The sequence below is a fragment of the Martes martes genome (genome assembly GCF_963455335.1).
Source record: "Martes martes genome assembly, chromosome: 4".
Lineage (NCBI taxonomy): Eukaryota > Metazoa > Chordata > Mammalia > Carnivora > Mustelidae > Martes > Martes martes.
In genome coordinates, this window is record NC_137891.1 from 33,352,504 (window position 1) to 33,364,567 (window position 12,064).

Sequence of the window (12,064 nt, forward strand, 5' to 3'; positions counted from 1 at the left end):
GGCCACACATATTTAGTTCTGTGATGCCCTCAGAGTCTTGGGTTCATTGGGAACCACATAAAATCAATTTGAGACATTTCTTTCCTGATTTGCAGGAAAACATCTAATGAGGGTTATAACATATTCATGGGATTTTAATGAAGACACGGATTGGATTTTAAACACGGTCACATACACCCCTCCTCACATCAGTTTTCCATCAGGAGCTGGATTTCTGGAGTAGCCGGACACGGCTTGAGCCCGTGGATTATACCGAGGGTGGCAGACCTGTCCGGGCATTGGCAGGCACTGAGCAGCTCAAGGTGGAGAAGCCAGTCTTTCTGTGTTCGGGATGAACGAGGCGAATGAAGGGCAAGCAGGAAATGCGGAAACAGGCAGGTGAGGAACAAACCTGTGGAAGTTTCTCCTGCAATAATACAGAGGGTTTGCAGTTCCTGTCTTGTGAAGGGAGATGCTCCGTACAGAAAAGAGATCTGGAGAGGAAGAAACTGTTGAGGAAGGGTCATTAATTACCAGGTGGGACCGGCCTTATCAGAGATTCAGAATTCAGCCTAAGAGGATGTTCTCACTCTATCCGGAAGGGAATTGGAATAACCACTAGAACGGGCACCAGCAGAAGGACGTAATTCTCTTCTCCTGCACGCTTGCCTCCTTTTGGAGTCTGGGGTTGGTTTAGAGGTTGGCAGTGCTCCCGTGCGCTGACCCCATTCTGCTCCACTCTGATCCCTGGAAATCTCCGAAGGGCTTCTGTGCTCCCAAGCTTTCCCCAGCACTGCCACCCTGAGTCAGAGCTGTCCCGTGGCCCGGACAGGGGGACAGCAGCCATCAGCGGAGCGGGTGGGCCGTGGGCAGGATACCTTGCATCAGAGTGGGTCCCAAGTGCTGCCTCCCCTCCTGGGCGTAGCCCTCTTTGCTTTCTTTGTCACAGCTTTGGATTTGACGATTTGACCCCAAACCGTTATTAGACTAGACGATCCACTAAAAGGGATTCACTGCCTCTTCTGCTTACTTTCCGGAAAGCATCTCCCTCCATCCTAAGGACCCTTTGCCTTTCACACAGAAACGGAGGCTTCAGGGGCTCGCTGAAATCTGTCAGCAGTCCCACAGACAGTCGGTGGTACAGTGGAGCTCAGATCTGGTCTCCCTGCCTCCTGGGGCAGCTCCTTGCCCCCAGCACCATGGCCAGATTCCCTGACTCCAGAGTACGTGACCGGAACTCAGCTCGGTGTGTCTCTGCTGGAAACATGTTAGACTTTCTGCCAGTGACCGCTTAAGAGCTGACCTGTAGATCACAAACTCATTTCTATCTGATCATTCCCCCCTGCCCCTGCCCCGCATCAGGATAGTTGGTCCTAGAAAGCTCTGTCTCAAATCAGCAGATTTTTCTTTAAAGTAAATCAGAAATCCCAGCTGTTTTTTCCCACTAATATCCTTTATGAGGCACCATTTTGCTTGCTTCCTAAAAAATTAATAATATATATTTTGGATTCATATTTCCCTTCTCTTGCCTTCATTCTTGCACAGGGTGTTCTTAATACAGATATTTCTCTGAAAGTAAGAAACAGATTTATGGACACATTAAAACTGCAACATTGGACAATAAAAACTAATATCAATTAAATAAGATATATGACTGCAATTTTGTCCTGTAAGAGGCGCATGTTTTCTTAATGAGCAACAGATCTAATATTATCTTCCTTGTTATTATACTGAAAACAGCACGTCACCAAAAGACACCAAAACTTTCTGCAAGGAGAGGACTGAATGCATTCTCTATTTCATTTATTTATTTTCTTTTTCCCAGAGGTAGAATTCAGTGAGTCATCAGTTGCAAATAACACCCAGTGCTCATTACATCATATGCCCTACTTAATGCCCATCATCCAATTATCCCTTCCTCCCACCCACCTCCCCACCAGCAGCCCTCAGTTTGTTTCCTATAGTTAAGAGTCTCATATGGTTTTTCTCCCTCTCTGATTTCCTCTTAGTTTGTGTTTCCTTCCCTTGCCCTCTGTTCATCTGTTTTGTTTCTTAAATTCCACATATGAGTGAAATCACATGATAATTGTCTTTCTCTGACTTATTTTGCTCAATGTAATACCCTCTGATTCCATCTGCAAATTTGCAAATGGCAAGATCTTGTTCTTTTTGATGGCTGCATAATATTCCGTTATAACATGTGCCACCTCTTCTTTATCCATTTGTCTACCGATGGACATCTGGGCCTCTCCATAGTTTGGCTGTTGTGGACATTGCTGCTATAAATATTGGGGTGCAGGTGCCCCTTCAAATCACTACATTTGTATCGTTGTGGTAAATACCCAATAGTGCAATTGCTGGGACATAGGGTAGCTCTATTTTCAACCTTTTGAGGAACCTCCATACCATTTTCCAGAGTGTACATTCTGGTTGTACATTCTCTGTTTTACAGTTCAAGCCACAGACCTGGGTTTGGACCACATGCCCAGAAGCTTGTGTTTAGTCTGCCCTTACTGTCACTGTTGAACGTGGCCTTGATTTCTTCTCCAATTTGTTTCTCATTTGCCCTACTTGAATGTAAGATCTGCCTGAGCGCCTTCCTGGTGAGGTTTGACAAGGGGAGCTTTAGCGAGCCCATTAGGAAGACCCGGCCAGAAAGCACTGCCTATTTTTGTTTGTTTGTTTGTTTTTCTTTTTTGTTTTTGTTTTTGGTTTTGGTTTTTTTGCCATCACAAAAAATTGAGAATGTCCCTTCTCTGGAAGCCTTCAGGAAAGGACTGAATGTCCCAGGATGATGGGAAGCATAGTGACTGAGAGCTGGATTCACCGCCTTCCCAGCGCTGATGTCACCGGGTCTCCTTCAGAGGCCTGCTGAGTTCCTTCCTCTTCTCCTGCAGGGGTGCGGGTGTCCTGCTGAACTTCCATCACAAGACCTCAATTCTTTCCTTTGAGGCAATTCAATGAATCAGGATTTGGACAAGCCGGTAGCTTCTTTCTTTCCCCAAGACTTTGCCAAGCAGATACCCAGATTCCTGAATTTTATTTTTAGAGCTAAAACGAATCTAACAGATCAGAGCTTCTTAAACTTGAGTCTGTGATCACTGGGGAACCTTGTTAAAATGCAGATTTTGCTTCTAAGGGTCTAGAATGGCACCTGAGACTCTGTCTTTCTGACAAGTTCCCAGGTGGCCGATGGCGCTCAGTGGAGGACCAGACACTGGGTAGCAAGCTCGCGCGTTCAGCCCTGTCTGATAGCACTTCCTGTGGTGATGGAAATGTTCTATATCCGTGCTGTCACGCTAGCCATATGTGGTGATCGAGCCCTGGAAATAGAGCCAATGTGACGGAAGAGTTGAATTTTTAACGTTATTTAATTTTAATTAATTCCAATTTAAATAGTCACATGTGGCTGGTGTCGTTGAGTTGAGCAACGCAGCTCGAGAGGACTGACACCAGCCAGTGGTTTCCACGGATGAGGAAACAAAAATCCAAAGAAGCGAGGGGACTCACGGAGGCTGTCCTGGCATTAGAGACAGAGCTGGGGGTGAGACCCCAGTTCCTGCCGCTTTACCTTTACCACGACAGCATCTCATCTCTGACTTTTCATGAACCCTGTTTTAAAATCCTCACCAGTGTTCCTGGATAATAGAGTTAAAATTTCCCACAGACCAAATTTACCTTTCAGGCAAACATGTAATTAGAAAAGTGGACAAACCAGAGTCTATGCCTCTGAGACTAGCCAACTAATAGCAACGCTAGGTAATAGCTAGCAATTTGTTAACGGAGTGCCTGGCCACTGTTAGCATCTGATGTACATTATTTCTAATCTTCGCAGCTCTAGATATTACAGCTATTCTTATATCTCTATATTTTAGATGAGGGAATTGAAGCTCAGAGAGGTCAAGTAACATGCCCAAGGTCACACAGCTAAGAAGTGGAAAAGCCAGGATTCTAACCCACATTCCAGTGGCCCTCAGGGTTCGGGATGGGCAGCTTTCTAGACCTTCTTAAAATGATCTTCAAAGAGCAGCTTCTAAATTTGCTTGGAATATGTGCCCAGAATTACAATCGTGCACGCATGCTGGAACGTGGCTTTAACAATGCCGGCATACACTCTCCTTGCACCGCCCTCCGCATGCGGGGTCTCGCACCTCCACGGCCAGCGGGTGCCCACGGAACCCTCCAGAACTGACTGTGGAGCTCCTCTCCCGGGGCTGACCCCTGTGCTCAGCTGTGGCCTGTTCCATGCTCTCCTTAGAGACTGTTCCAGCCAGCCTGAGGCTCGGACTTACTCTTCCCTTAAACCAGCCCATTTGGCGAAGGCCTCCCTGGTCTGAGGTCTGGGCCCCAAGGCCCCGCATTATCAACTCAAAAAGCCCTCTCTCCCAGGGTCAGTGCTGGTGCCCACACTCTGTTGCGCCAGAAAATCAGCCCGGGGTGGGCAGTACTTGGCATTTTAAATAGTACAAGGGTCAGACAAGCACCAGAAAGGATGAAGGAAATCAGGAGGTACAGCTACTTCTCAGGGTTCGGGGTGCAGAGCAGCCGGTGGTGGGTCTCAGGGCTGGAGAGCCCAGATCTCGGTTTGAGTTCTAGGGACAGCAACTTCTGTCCTAGCCCATGGTCTCCAAGGCTGTATAGAGACCCAGTATGGCCAAATTTTCTGATTTTTTTTTTTTTTCAAAAGAAGCCAGAAATCTAGATTTGGGGAGGCGACAACTCCTGACTTAAAAAATAAAACCAAACTTGGCTCAAATAGTTTTTAAATACTCTGACTGGCTGGGTTTTGGTCACTGACGGTCGGTTTGCAAACCGTGGTCTTTGGGGAATCCGCATTCTTCCTTCTCTCGGCTCTGTCCCCTCCTTCCCTTATTCTTCCTCTTTTCCACTCATCAGAATTGCCTTTCCTTCCTTTTCTCCCCTGGGACATTTTAAAATCATCCTGTAGGCCAGTTTCCAGTCTCATGCATACATGTTGTTCTCTGTGCCTTGGGAATATTTATTTTTGCCCAAAGCTCTTTAACTCTGTTCTCTTCTCTGTGCTCCTGGCCGGAGCCCCTCCCTCCCTCTCTCCATTGCTTCTTCCAGGAGCCAAGGAAAGGCGAACCCAATCCCTTTTCCCTGCCGTTTCCCTTTGTTTTGCCTCCATTATCCATAATGTTTATTGTCTGACTCAACATCCTTGCCTCCCCGGGACAGAGTACCTGCTTCTTGCTTTGACCCACAGTAATATTCCAAGACTAATTACCACTTTCCTTCCTTTATCCCTAAACTACCGTTTGCACCGCAGCCCGGGAAGGGGGGGCGGGGCACGACACCCAGAGTCACTGAGGAGGCTCCATCTTTCCTCCATGGGTTAAAGTAATTTTGGGGTGGCTGGATGGGAGGGAGCAAGGCGGGAAATGGGGCTGGTGATAAGGAGCCCCTGGTCCCTGGTGAGAGCCACACAGCCTGCTTTCACGCAGAGCTGAGCTGTTGCCATGGGAAACAACGGCCACCAGGCTTCTCCATCAACCCTGTGTGCACCAGCAGACACCTGCTGTGAGGGGCATACACAGTGGCCTCCGCTGTTTAGCTGTTTTCCCCGGGAGGGTGTTACATGTCAGAGGCAGCAGCGAAGTCCCCCAGTCCCCACCCCAGAGCCCTACTGGTCCACTGTGTGGGGGAGTCAGAGGGTCCAGCGTTCCTGGGCACCGTCCTTTGGGCACAGATCCCTTCTCAAAGTGTAACACATTCTTGCTTCCCATACAAGGCCCAGGAAGCAGCCAGGACACACGCAGCCATGAAGTAATAACGAGAGCCTCCAAACAAATGGCCTATCCCGGGAACTTTCTAGATTGGGAGATATTGGAGACGCACGTCCCCAGTGCCGCTCTGGGGCTGTCAGAGAGAAACCTCAGTGCAAATGCGGGAGAAATCAAGGTGGACTTCCTTGTGGAGGGGCCTAGAGATCAGGATCTCGGGACTGTCTCATGAGTTCCCTCTTTCCCTACTTGTGGAACACTCACCTTGTCTGGCATCCCAACATTTCCATTAAGTGAGATCAGCTTCTGCCCCTGCTTTCCATGAAGAAGCCAATGGCTTATGCTCCACAGGCCCAGATGCAGTCTGTGGACACCCCGGGGGGGGGGGGGCTGAGGGGGTGCAGTAAACCCAGACAGCTGGGTTTTCTATTCTTTCTATTCCTTCTGTGCTCCCCCAGACAGCTCTGCTAACCGCCAGCGGGAACCTACCTACCCAGTCCCTCTCTCACCATCTGTGGGACTTGATGGGACTCTCATTTGAGAGGAAATTGGGACAAAGGTCAGGGTAGAATGAGAAAAGAGCACCGGGCAGGGAGATGGGAGACCTGTGGTCTAGCCTGCTTCTACCCAGAATGAGCTGTGTGACCTTGGGTAGGTCACGTCACCTCTCAGAACCACGGCCCCCTGGGGCTAGATGAGTTCTAAAGTTCCTGCTTGCTCAAGGGTCTGAAATGAAGGGCACAGGAGAGCAGCAGATCAGGGCTCTACAGGCTGGCATTTTCCAGCTCCGGACTTTTAAGAGGAACAACGGAAGAATGGAGGGTTTCTTGGCCTGCCCTTCCTTCCTTTTTCCTTCCTTCCTCCCTCCCCCCTCCCTCCCCCCACCCCATCCCTCCCTCCCTCCCTCCGTTCCTTCCTTCCTTCCTCCCTTTGCTTGGGAAGAAGCAAACTCCTTCCCAAGTTTGCTTGGGAACACACTGTTCTGTCCGGAGGCCAAAACAACTTGAGCCGTCACAGAGGCCTCCTTTTGAGGTGCAATGAATATCCTCATTTCTTTTCATCGTTCCTGCTTGGGAAAGCCAGCAAATGCCTTCCCCTGTGAAAGCAACCTCCACACAAGAAAGGAAAGATTAATGAAAGCTACCAGGTAAACAGAAGAGCATTTAGGGAACGGTTCAGTCTGTCATTGTGCAGGGCACTGTCCGTGAAGCCGGGCAGCCTTCCGCGGTGGGCCAGGCCCGCCAGCCCTGTACCTCCCCACGGCCCGGAGGCTCGGCCAACAGGCACCGGTTCTTCAAAAGCTGGGAAATGGGCAAGTTAAGCCAAGCTGCTCTGTGAAGAGGATAGTCATGCTCTGAGATGACGTTATTCAGATCCCTCAGACCGGCATCCGCCAAGACTTTTTTTCTGGTGTTTCTATACACAGGTAAACTGTCTGAGCTTAGAGTATCCGCTGGTCTCGACTGTTTATTCCAATTGACTTTTTTTCCTCCATTAAGAAAAAGCAATTCCAAGAACAAAATATTGGAAAAGTTTACTTACAGGTTCCTCTCAGGTTCTTCTGTGAGTGCAAAAGTGCGATTCCCGTGGACTCTGACTTTTGATATACAACAGGAAAAAAGGAACTAGAAGTGACGAGACAGTCACATCGCCCTGAGTCAGCATCTTTATTTCCCCAACAAAGTGACTAAGTCATAATATTGACAAGGGGGATAATTGACACAAAGGAAATCCGTATTTCTTTCCAGTATTTTCCTCAGAATGGATGTTCCAGAAATCAATACTAGAAAACAACGAAATAAGGCATTTTCAAACACAGGAGAGTGAGTTACGAACATTTGGAGGGTTTCTTCCCTCTGTCTTCTTCTCCCCTCCCTCTTATTGTCCCTACCCCACCCCCAGCAAGGGGACAGCAACAATCTTTACCATCCCCACTGCCATCCACAGTCCCAGAGGCATGAAGGGGTCATCTCTGCACTGATGACCCAAGAGAGGTGTCATTGTCTGTGTAACGTGTCTCAATCTTACCATCTTGGAAATTCAGCTTCCAAGTCAAGAGGATCAGCTTGTATGGTTTGAGGGAGCTGGGGGAGCCTCAAAACCCCTCTACAAAATTGTTCTCCTTTCAATTTAGACCCATAATATAACTGGAGGAGATTTTATCTTAAAATTCGTGGATTCCTGAAAAAATGCAGAAGGGCTGATAAAAAGAAAAATCTAAAATAAGTGGATAAATGAATCACTGCAAACTTAGGTAAAAAAGAAAAAGAAAACTCAGGTCAAACATCATGGCGAAGATAGCCAAATGTATGATGTCTGGGAGACACAGCTTTGAACAGCATGAACAACAGGTATTCAGCAAATGTTGTGAGCAAATTAATATTACAAAAAAAAAAAAATCAGTGAGTATCAGTGGAGTAGCTTGGAGGGGAGTGGGTACAGGGGGCAGGGAGCTCAGTCAGGAGGTAGGACCAGTGTATTAGTCAACATTCTCCGGAGAAATGAAACCAATAAGGGGAATGTGTGTATGGAGAAATAGGTTTATTTTAAGGAATTGACCCACATAGTTGTGGGGCCTGACAAGTACCAAACTGGCAGAGTGAGCCAGCTGCCAAGAGTCCCAAGTAAGAGGTGATATTGTAACAAGTCCAAAGGTGAATTGCAGACCGAATTTCCTCTTTCTTGGAGGACCTCAGGCTTTAACCCTCTTAAGGCCTTCAACTGATTGGATGAGGCCCACCTACAGTATAGAGGATAACTACTCAACATGTACTGATTAAAAAGTTAATATCATCTAAAAAATACCCTCACATCAACATCCCTATTAGTATTTGACCAAATATCTGGGCACTAGCCAAACTCCTCCAGAACATTAAGCATCACAACCAGATCTGAGTAATGGAAAGGAAATACAAAATAGAGGGTTTTACCTGTTTGCTTAGACTGTGGAGATTGAATGGACAGAACTGGTAGCTGAGGGGGAGAAGGAAAGGAATCAGTGATGATCAAAACTTTCCACCTAAACCACATAGAGCATGGAGGTTCGCAGGGAATGTGGCCAGAAAAAGAATGTCCCAGATAGATGTCCAGATGGAAATATCCATCCTGTGAACAGTCAGGAACATGGTCCTGGGCTCAGGAGAAGACACAAGGGATAAAGATAGAGAGCTGAGAAGTAGCCAGGAGAGTGCCTGCGGCTTACCATCCAGAGCATTTCTGTTGAACCGAGTTGCAAGTTGAAACTCTGAGGCCCCGTGGATTTTCAGAGGGAGACGGTGGAAAGAGAGAAGAGCAGGAGTGAGGGGCTGGGCTGATGCGTCCCGGGCTGCAGGGTGCCGGCCTGGGACTCAAAGGGCCAGAGCTTCTGTGGACCCATCAAGATCACCAAACACATGCAGAGAAGGCTTCAGGAGCACGGCTGCCTCCAGGGAGTTCGAAGGGCAAGTTTAACCTAGGGAAGGGCGGGGGTGGGGGGGTGGGGGAAAGGGCGGCTTCTGGACAGAACCAAAATGACACAGGCAAATAAATGCCTGGAGACAAATGAGAGAGTTGCAAAAATCTGGATGTGACTGAGGTTAAGGGGCTAGAAACAGGCGGTCCCAAATGAGGCGGGCAAGCCTGCTGGAGGAACACAGCCTTGACAGCCCTGGTGTCAGGGGGTGACTCCGTCCCGCAGGTAAAAAGCACCACTGAAGCAAGGTGTTTTCATTTGAATAAGAAGGTCCAGACTGCAGTGAGGGGGCCTGATGGGGTAATCCAGAAGCAACTTTGGGGACCCCAAGAAAGGGATGGGTGAGGGAACGGAGAACCAAAGGCAGACTGGAGTTCAGTAAGGTGGGAAGAAGAATGAAGCCCCAGAAATGGCCCTAGACTTTGGTGATTAGGAGGTCACTGTGCTCTTGGAAGAGCCTGGTTGGTAGAGGGCTGGGGGTGAACCCGAGGTGAGAAGAGAGGCAAGCCCACGTCCCTTTGTAGTAGTGTTGGGGGTAGAAATGGAGAGGGGAGAAGATAATAGTCCAGAAGCAGGGGTTTTGTGGGGTTTTTTTTAATTAGTTAATTAATTTTTTTAAAAAGATTTTATTTATTTATTTGAGAGAGAGAGCTGAGCATGAGTGGGGGGAGAGGCAAAGGGAGAGAGAGAATCTCAAGCAGATTCTGCACTGAGAGTAGAGCCTGACACAGGGCCTGATCTCACCATCTTGGGATCAGGACCTGAGCCAAAATCAAGAGTCAGATGCTTAACCAACTGTGCCATCCAGGAGAAGTTTTTGAAGAACAGAGAAAATTTAGCATATCGACCTTACAAAGGAGAACAAAGCTAGGAGGAGGTGAGATAAGGAGAAAAGAAGGAAAACCACTGAGGTGGGGCTCAGTCCCCTTGGGGAGGCTAGGGGGCCTTCCGTCCAGAGAGCTGGGAGGGGAGATGGGTCGCCAGTTTGAGAAGAGGGCATCTGGGGGCAGCTGCTAGAAGCAGCACCGGGAGGAGGAAACTAATGTGCCCCCAGCCTCCCAGGGGCCAGCAAGGGGAAGCCGTGAGCCCCCAGCAGCACCCAAGCTTTGGCACGATAGTGGCCAGTTGGGTTCAGACCTTGGAGGCTCCTAAAAGTGGGTGCCGCTTAAGGCTGAGGGGCTGGGTCGCTGACATTCAGCGGTTGCTGCCAAGATTTCTTTCCTGGGCTTCCAGGGAACTCAGACCATGGAAAGGAAAGCTAGGCTCAGCTGGGAATTTTACCCTGAATCAGCTTCACCGTTCCTTAATGACTTTGAAAGTCTGCAGTTAGCAGGAGACTGGAGAATTTGAGAGTCTCTGTACTCCTGAGATAAACAGTTTCAGAACAGCGGTAGCGGGCGGGGCCCACTAGGCAGCAACCATCCTGACTCTGAGACCAGAGCCTGGGGACCATGGGTGTGTCTAGGATTCTGCCTGCTGTGGGGGAGGGCGCGGGCAAGGAGCAGTCAGTCCCTGCTGAAATTCCAGTAAGGGTCAGGAGCATCTAACACTCTTTCTCCTGCCATGGGGAATCTCTGCTCCGGAGGTGATTTTGGTGTTGATGAGTCAGGAAGCATGGAAAATACGAGGTTCACTTCAGACTTGTGATTCATCCAGGCCAGGGATCTCTGGAGAACAAGACAGGAGGTGGGTGTTTTGTGAGACTGCAAGGTCTGGCATAGACAAGTGTGGTCATTTGGGCCACTTAGTAGCTTTTAGCCCCTTAAAAATGGATGTAGTCTTTCCTGAGCGACCCATAAGAGGTAGTAAGTTTCATGTGTCGAGTGAGCGATGAGAGAATTCTGTCCCATGAGTCCACTTGTGTGGTTTCTGCTCCAAAACTCTTTCCTTTTAATCTCAGAGGGGTATCCCCAAGTGTTTCTCTGAGGTCATCCAAGGGATATCCTTTGCAGTTAAAGATCTGGATCATTCCTGCTATCTCCAGACGGAAGCCTTGCTGTGTTTTACACTCACTTCTGCACTGAACCTGCTCCCCCACCTCCAGCCCAGGCCCCTGATAAATGAGACAACTATCTCAATTGTTCAAGCCAGTTTTTTTATATAAACTTTATCTTACAGAGCGTATTAAGTTCACAGAAAAAAATTGAACTGAAGAAGGTACAGAAATTTCTCATATACTCGCTGTCCCCACACGTGCACAACCTCCCTCCTTATCAACATCTCACACCAGAGTGGAAAATTTGTTACAACAAATCTACATGGAGCCCTCATAATCACCCCAAATCCCATAGTTTATATTACAAATCGCTCTTGGTGTCATATATTCATTGGGTTTGGACATGCATGTAATGACCTGTGCCCACCATTACAGTGGCTATTCAGTCCCACAGAATTGTTCCATTGCCCCCCAAATCCTCATGCTCCTACCTCCTGATCCCTCTCTCCCCCTATCCCTTGCCAACTACCGATCTTTTTACGAACTCCATAGTTTTACTGTTTCCAGAATGTCAGAGTAAGAATCATATAGTACATAGCTTTCTCAGACTGGTTTCTTTCACTTAGCGATAGGCACTTGGGTTTCCTTCATCTATTTCAAAGTCAAGTCACTTTGAAACACCACTTTATTCAGATGATAGACATACAACAAGCCACATGTATTCAAAATGTGTAATGTGATAGGCTTCAACATACATGTAGACCCACAATCACCATCACAGTCAAGACAGTGAACATATCTGTCACTCCTGGGGTTCCCTGGTACTGCCCTCCGCCCCGTCCTCAGAAGGCCACTGCTCTGTCACTATGGGTTCATTTGTATTTTCTGGAATTTTATAGATGGAACCATACACCATGTACTCATTCCTTCCTTCTGGCCTGGCTTTTTTCATGC